This window comes from Dermacentor andersoni, chromosome 1 (assembly GCF_023375885.2).
Source record: "Dermacentor andersoni chromosome 1, qqDerAnde1_hic_scaffold, whole genome shotgun sequence".
NCBI lineage: Eukaryota > Metazoa > Arthropoda > Arachnida > Ixodida > Ixodidae > Dermacentor > Dermacentor andersoni.
In genome coordinates, this window is record NC_092814.1 from 216,240,843 (window position 1) to 216,247,475 (window position 6,633).

General features: G+C 44.7%; 1 non-coding gene across 1 annotated transcript; it reads right to left on the bottom strand.

The window, feature by feature from the left end:
* Positions 1 to 5,917: 5,917 nt before the first annotated feature.
* Positions 5,918 to 6,078, bottom strand: LOC126548671 (U1 spliceosomal RNA). The gene has a single exon (XR_007603011.1). It is a non-coding gene; the product is annotated as a U1 spliceosomal RNA (small nuclear RNA).
* Positions 6,079 to 6,633: the final 555 nt, after the last annotated feature.

A 6,633-nucleotide genomic window follows, 5' to 3' on the forward strand; every position in this document is an offset into this window, starting at 1 on the left:
GTAGAAGGGTCAGCTCCGCTGGGTTAGCCTCCATGGTAGAAATCACAGTATCGTACTTGCTAGACAGAAATTCAATTGAAGGCTTAATTTCACTTACTTTATCGGCCATCTTCTCCCCAGTAGCTTTAAACATTACCAGTTCTACCTTAGTAGCAAGTGGCACAACTGTTGTCGTCAGTTGATCCAGTTTATCGTTTACTGCAGAAAAGTGATTGGCAAAGGAAACTTCCCCACAATTTCAGCCTGTGTCTGGCTGACTGTTTTTGATACATGTGCAACGCGGACAAATCCAAGTCTCACGCTTTTAAACTGACATCTTTGTGTATGCATGCGCTCTCAGTTACTGACGAAGATTTCTTTCTGAGGTAATAGTACCCCTTACAGTCAGAACAAGACAAGAACTTTCCTTCCAGACTAGTGGTATAGTAGATGAACAAGAAGAAGACATTATTGCAGTCAGCAGCACAGCGCATTATGCATATGTATGAGCATTGATGGCAGAGAACTGACCTGCGAAGAGTGAAAAACAGTGTTGTAGTGGTCTATTGACCTCTACACAATTTTATACGCAAGATATCACCGATTCCTAGCCGTTATTATTGACAAAGACCTTTCATGGAGCCCCTACATCTCATACTTGAAGAATACAGTTGCCTCTTTTGCTCGTATACTACGGTTTATACATGGCATCTATGCTTTATCTATACAGGACGCTCTTTCTAAGATACTGGTCATGTAGCAAACCAGTGTTGTCCAATACTAACAAAACTAACATCCGTGTGCTACAGCTCATTCAAAGCAAAGTCCTTCGAACATGTCTGGGGCTATGTCGATGCGCTTCAACTCTAGCAACAATTGCCATCGCGAGAGACCACCCAATAACGACTTATATAGCTGTCGACGCACTCCGGGCGCATGTTTGCCATAAATCCAAAGTTCCTGACCACAATCTCGCTCGCTTGCCTGAGCAAATAGCCAAGGCAGCGTTTTCCAGATGACTTGTGGCTAACGAGCCCTCTTTGTCATTGAGATACTCGCCCGCAACAAGAACGCCATCTCCTGTGTTGTGCCTGAAAAAGCGTCCTGCCAACCCTGCTGTTCCAGGAATTGCGAAGAAGGCTAGCCTATTGGAGTTTTTGCATAGTTCGTACGCTAATCGAATCCATGTTTATGCGGAAGGTTCGGTCTCGAAAAGTTCGATGAACACCATTGTTATACAATATAGATCGTTAGTCATCAAGCTTACGACTTCACACTTCACGACATCTACACGTTGCGAACTCGCCGCTGTTCACGCTACTGTGGAATACATTTAAAAAGAACCACCTAACAAAGGGACAATATTTTTGTGACTCGAAAGCAGCCCTCCGAAGCGTGTGAAGTTTAGGACGCGGAAATTACGACCTACTGGTCTACCAAATAAAAAAAACTTTGTCATTGCGCTTCGGAACGAGGACTTGATATGATCCATGACTTCCATGACATTATGAGAACTGTTCTCATTATGACATTATGGCATTATGGTATGACATTATGTTCTCATAATGTCATACCAACTAGCCCCTCACCGTACGCTTCTAGACTTCCATGACCTTGCCGACGCAGGAGGTTAGAGAAATCGGCCTGAGGTTCTCGATGTTCGAGGCCTTGCCGGGCTTGGGACTGAGTACTGTGCAGGCCATCTTCCATTCTGCAGGAACAACGCCGCTCTTCCAGGACTTGTGTATCTTGTCGGTCAGAAAGACGATCGACGTGTCGTCGAGGTTTCTGAACATTCTGTTTGTGACTCCGTCCGGACCCGGCGCAGACTTGCGGTTGAGTGCGAAGATAGCCTGTCTGACGTCGGCAACGGAGAAGTCTTCGTCGAGCTCGGGGCGTGGAGGGCCTCGGTAGTCCGGGAGTTGGGTCGACGGATCTCCGTCGCGACGGACGGGCAGGTACTTCTGTACGAGTTTTGAGACGAGTTCATCGACCGTGTGAGACCTGATGGCTTCGGGAAGGGCCCGGGCCAACGTATGCCTCTGGTTTGACTTCGAGCCACTTTCGTCGAGAAGGTGCTTCAGCATACCCCAGGATTTGCCGTTGCGGATCTATCCTTCGATGGATTCGCAGAGCTCGTCCCACTGCTGCTGGTATAGCACCTTGAAGTGGTTATCAATGACTTTGTTGAGCTCTGAGATCTTCTTTCATAGTCTGCGATTGAGCCTTTGACCCTTACATCGGCGGAGCAGGGCGTTTTTGGCCTCGATCAAGTGGTCGAGTCTGCTGTCCATCCGCTCAACGTCGAGATCGGTTTCCACTTTCTTGGTGGCCACGGAAAATTGAAAGAAAGGTTTCGTGTAACATGAATCAATTCGTACCTTACTGCGATTATCAACGCAGTTTGAAATTTACTGAGGCCGCTGCATGAATTCGACGTGAAGTGTGGTGTGAGGGAAACTTTTATGAAATAGCGAAAGGGGGGGGGGGGGGGGGTGACTTTGCGGCGGTTAGCTAGGGGAATAAGTGCTAGGTTAGTTTTTATTAAGGTTATACTCGCGGTACTGTTATAATGAGAAAGAAAGAAACGAGTAGAGTTATATTGTACTAGTTAAAGTCAAGTAACAACATTAGCGTTACTGGTATCCCACAATGCAGATGCATATTCAAGTTTCGAGCCTACTAGAGTCTTGTAAAGCTGTAGCTTTAAAGTAGATGGGGCTTTCGAAAAGTAGCGCCATGAGTACACGAGCATGTGATTAGCATTGTTAATGACGTAGCTTATAATAATGATCCAATTTAAGTTATTTGTAATGTCTATATGAACATATCTGTATGATATGATAAAATCTAAGAGAACGTTGTTAAGATGGTAAATGCTAGGATTAGAATGAGATATGGATACACGCATTATTTTACATTTGTTAACTACAAAAGGCTCATGTGCAGTTTGCATGAAATCAATAACTAGCCTAGCACTCCACCGTAAGAGGTAGGTAGAAAAGGCAAATGCACACAACTTGCCTACTCCCCATTTCTGACAAATCACTAGAGCATGAGAAATCATTAAAGACAATTTTTCTTTCTCTTCCAACGACATATGACAAACCTGGCCAGTGTGTTCCCAAAAACGTTTTGAAATATACTCTAAGTAAGTTTTGCTTAACATTAAGACAATCAACAGTGGACGAGCAAAAGAAGCCTCAGCGTGGGAACATGTCTTCGTCACGGTCCTCACAAATATGTTTGTTTGTTGAAACGTTGACTCCAGACTGAGGCTTCTCTTGCTCACCTCTGTTACTCAATTGAAATTACATCTCATTAAAACCTCTTTGACTTGTTTGAATACACAAACCGAGACCTTTTTTAAACATGAAACCGTAAATTGCATTTTCCAAGAATTCGTGAGCATCAATTGGCCTTACTTATACGTATATTTAGTGTCCTTGTTTATTCACACAATATTTGCAGAGGTCCCTGTAAGCGCTGTTGTCCCCCATGCACAACATTCCTGCTTTCCTACGAGTACTACGCTTGTGTCGAAGCCTTTACTGCCCCGCACCTAAACACTAAATACTAAACCTGTACCAGGAATATAAAGAGCAGACAATGTGTGATGTAAAATTTAGCGTAGCGTTTTTTTCCTACACTCCGTGCCTCTCGCCGATGTGTTATGAAAACAATGGGACATTGCAGCTCGAACTTATCCTGCTGACAGTACATCTTTGCCGAGCACGTTTTATGTTTCTTTTTTCAATATAGCTGAAATCTTTGAACGCAGACAATATACTATGAAACACGTCAAGCAGCACTATACGCAATACAAGTACAAGGGTAACCCAGCACAAATATCGTTATCTGAAGCTTCGTTCTCCCTGCTTTAGCCGAACACGATGAGGAAACTCAATTTCAGCTTTCAATTTCGTTAAATAGATGTCTATCTGTGTTTCTGCATGTTGTAAAGTCGGTGACTGACAGCATTAACTCCACCTGACCCATATGAATATTGCGGCATGTACTGCTTCATGCACCATTGACAACAAACAATGTAAGCTTACTTGTTTGAAGTGTTCTTGTGCCAATTGAGGCCTATCGGTCACCTGGCGACATAATAAAGGTATCTGTGGTCATGCGAGAGTACCGTACACACGAATACCGCCCCGAAAGGGGTAAGAAAGCGTCCAAAACCAGCGAGCGAACAGCGCGACGAGCCCCACCAGCCGCTACCACAGCGGCCATATTGCTCACTACGTAATAACGATGATATTAGTTTTGATTTTGCTAGCGCCATCTCCGGGTAGCATACTTTAGTTTACAATGCCACCGCTACTCTTATTTCCGTTGCACTGTGGAAGGTACAGTTTCTCTTCTCTAAGTTTATATAGGTGTTCTGTTCCTACAACAAGGCGGCCGAGGTTAAGCGGTGACCTCTAAAGACACCCAATCGTTACGAAAAGTGCTGCAGAAACCATTGGAAATGATATTGACACGTGTACTTGTTTGTCAAGTGATTGCATTTCATCATCTAACAAATATCGTTCAGCGCAGGACGCGCCTCGATGTATCAGAAGTTTCTGGAATGTTGTCGATGGTTCTATCCGCTGTCTGTTGACACCGAACCTTGTGTAATCTGATTGCATGTATGCGCAACGCGAATGGTGTAGAACTTTCCGGAAGACACGCTCGCAGCAGCGATTACGCTGGATAGTTCGATGGCTCATGTATAAAAGCCGACGCGCTTGACCAGCTGATCAGATTTTCGACAATCGCCGATTGTGTTCGCCGCTATCGTTGTGCTTTGAGCGTATCCTGTTTTTGAGGGTACAGGTTCGCCCAATAAAACACTATAGTTTCGCCATTTACAGTTTTGCTGTTTTCTTCACGGTCACTACCACGTAACGACATGTTTCTTGCGTGACCTGCTACATATCCGAATGTCATTCGAAAATCGCCAAACCTTTTGAGATCCCCCGTAGCAGTTCAGTGCATTTTCATATAATAATTACTAGAGGGAACTCTGTCGCTAGTGTCTACGGGAGCTGCAAGCTGGTTGGTTCAGCAAGCATGGGAAGTATGGCTAGTATATAGATTTGCTAAAACATCGTCTTTATGGCTTCAAGTGGCTTCGGGGCTTTGTAAACTTGTCATATTTAGCTAGATAATTTGTAATAAATAACTAACTGAACATTATTAAAATTATCCGACAGCGGGAACAGAAGCCCGATACTGACACCATTACACCACGGACGCATACATCGACAAGAGGCATTGCCAGAATTCAATTCAAAGAGGTTCATTAAAGAGCAGCACATACCGCGAAGGGCACACACAGTGCTCTAAGTAAGCGTGAAAGAGATTTATTGAAGACCGGTGCATATCCATGCCACATGCCGAGTCCTGCATAACCGGTGACCCATGTCACCATCAAAGAGGTGTTAAAAGCGAAGATTTTCTATGTCTAGCCTGAATGTCCATGTCTGTACGCAAAAATCTAATGTCTCATACGCCCGTAAGCAAGCAAAAAATTCAATTGATCATACGCCTCTAAAGCAGAGGCTACAAGAGTTTAACGTAGACGTTTCCAAACCAGAACGACAGTGGCTGATTACATTTAGGTTTGAACGCTTCTCAGTTCGGTGCTGCACTCAGGTGAACGCGCCCACAAATATAAGATTTGACATTTGCAAACCAAATGTGTGACATGGAGATGACCGAACCTCTTGCAGTATACCATAGGGATCACACGGCTACTCTGCTCCCTTGCAAAAAAATTTACGGTAACGTAACCACTGGGAGGCTTTAGAGATCACCACTTAACCTTGGCGGCGTTGGCATAGGGTTCTTGGCACCTACGAAAGTTCTGCAGCGACGCTGGCCCATATCTTGCCAGACTTCACTGATTACGGCATTCCTTCTGTCTTGGGCTTGTCCTTTAAACAGGGGCTGGCGGGAACGCTCCGCCCCGCAACCAAAAATTAATTGCCCCAACAACCCCTACTCGGGGAAGTGGCGTGCTTCGACCAACCTAAGCGCAATGGAAGGCCTCCGCACGGTACTGTGGTTTCTATGATCGCCACGAATCCAGCACCAAGTAAGTATGCCCTAATACCCATTAGGAAACCAAACCATAACAAGAACAACAGTATGTGGGACATGCAAACAACTCAGTCACAGAATAACTCCGAAGTATAGAAAAGAATTGAGGGCATATGAAGGGCCACTATCTCACAAACGGGAATCGGGTTCACATGTTTGTAAATCAAGTTATTAAATATTTATGTAAGATTAAGGTAGAGGAGCTAAATTAAGTCAACTAAATTGACAAGGAACGCGTGCATTGGTGGTAGTTTAAAGCAGCGTTAAAAACAGTGATAGCTGGTCTGGAAACATTGACAACGTCTACGACGAGAGCGGCATCTTGGCGGTACGACGAGGGGGTAAGCAAGTCCGAACTCTCCCTCCATGGCAGCAAGAGAATGATGGTGACAGAGAAACGACAACAGGGCCTGTTTTGTGACCACGACATCGTCTTCGACAGCGTGCAATTTTGATGCGAATGGCATTCTTTGCCTACTTCACCTATTTTGAATCAATCCATCCATCCATCCATCCATCCATCCTTTTACGCCGACCCAGTGACGAAGTTGTTTACCT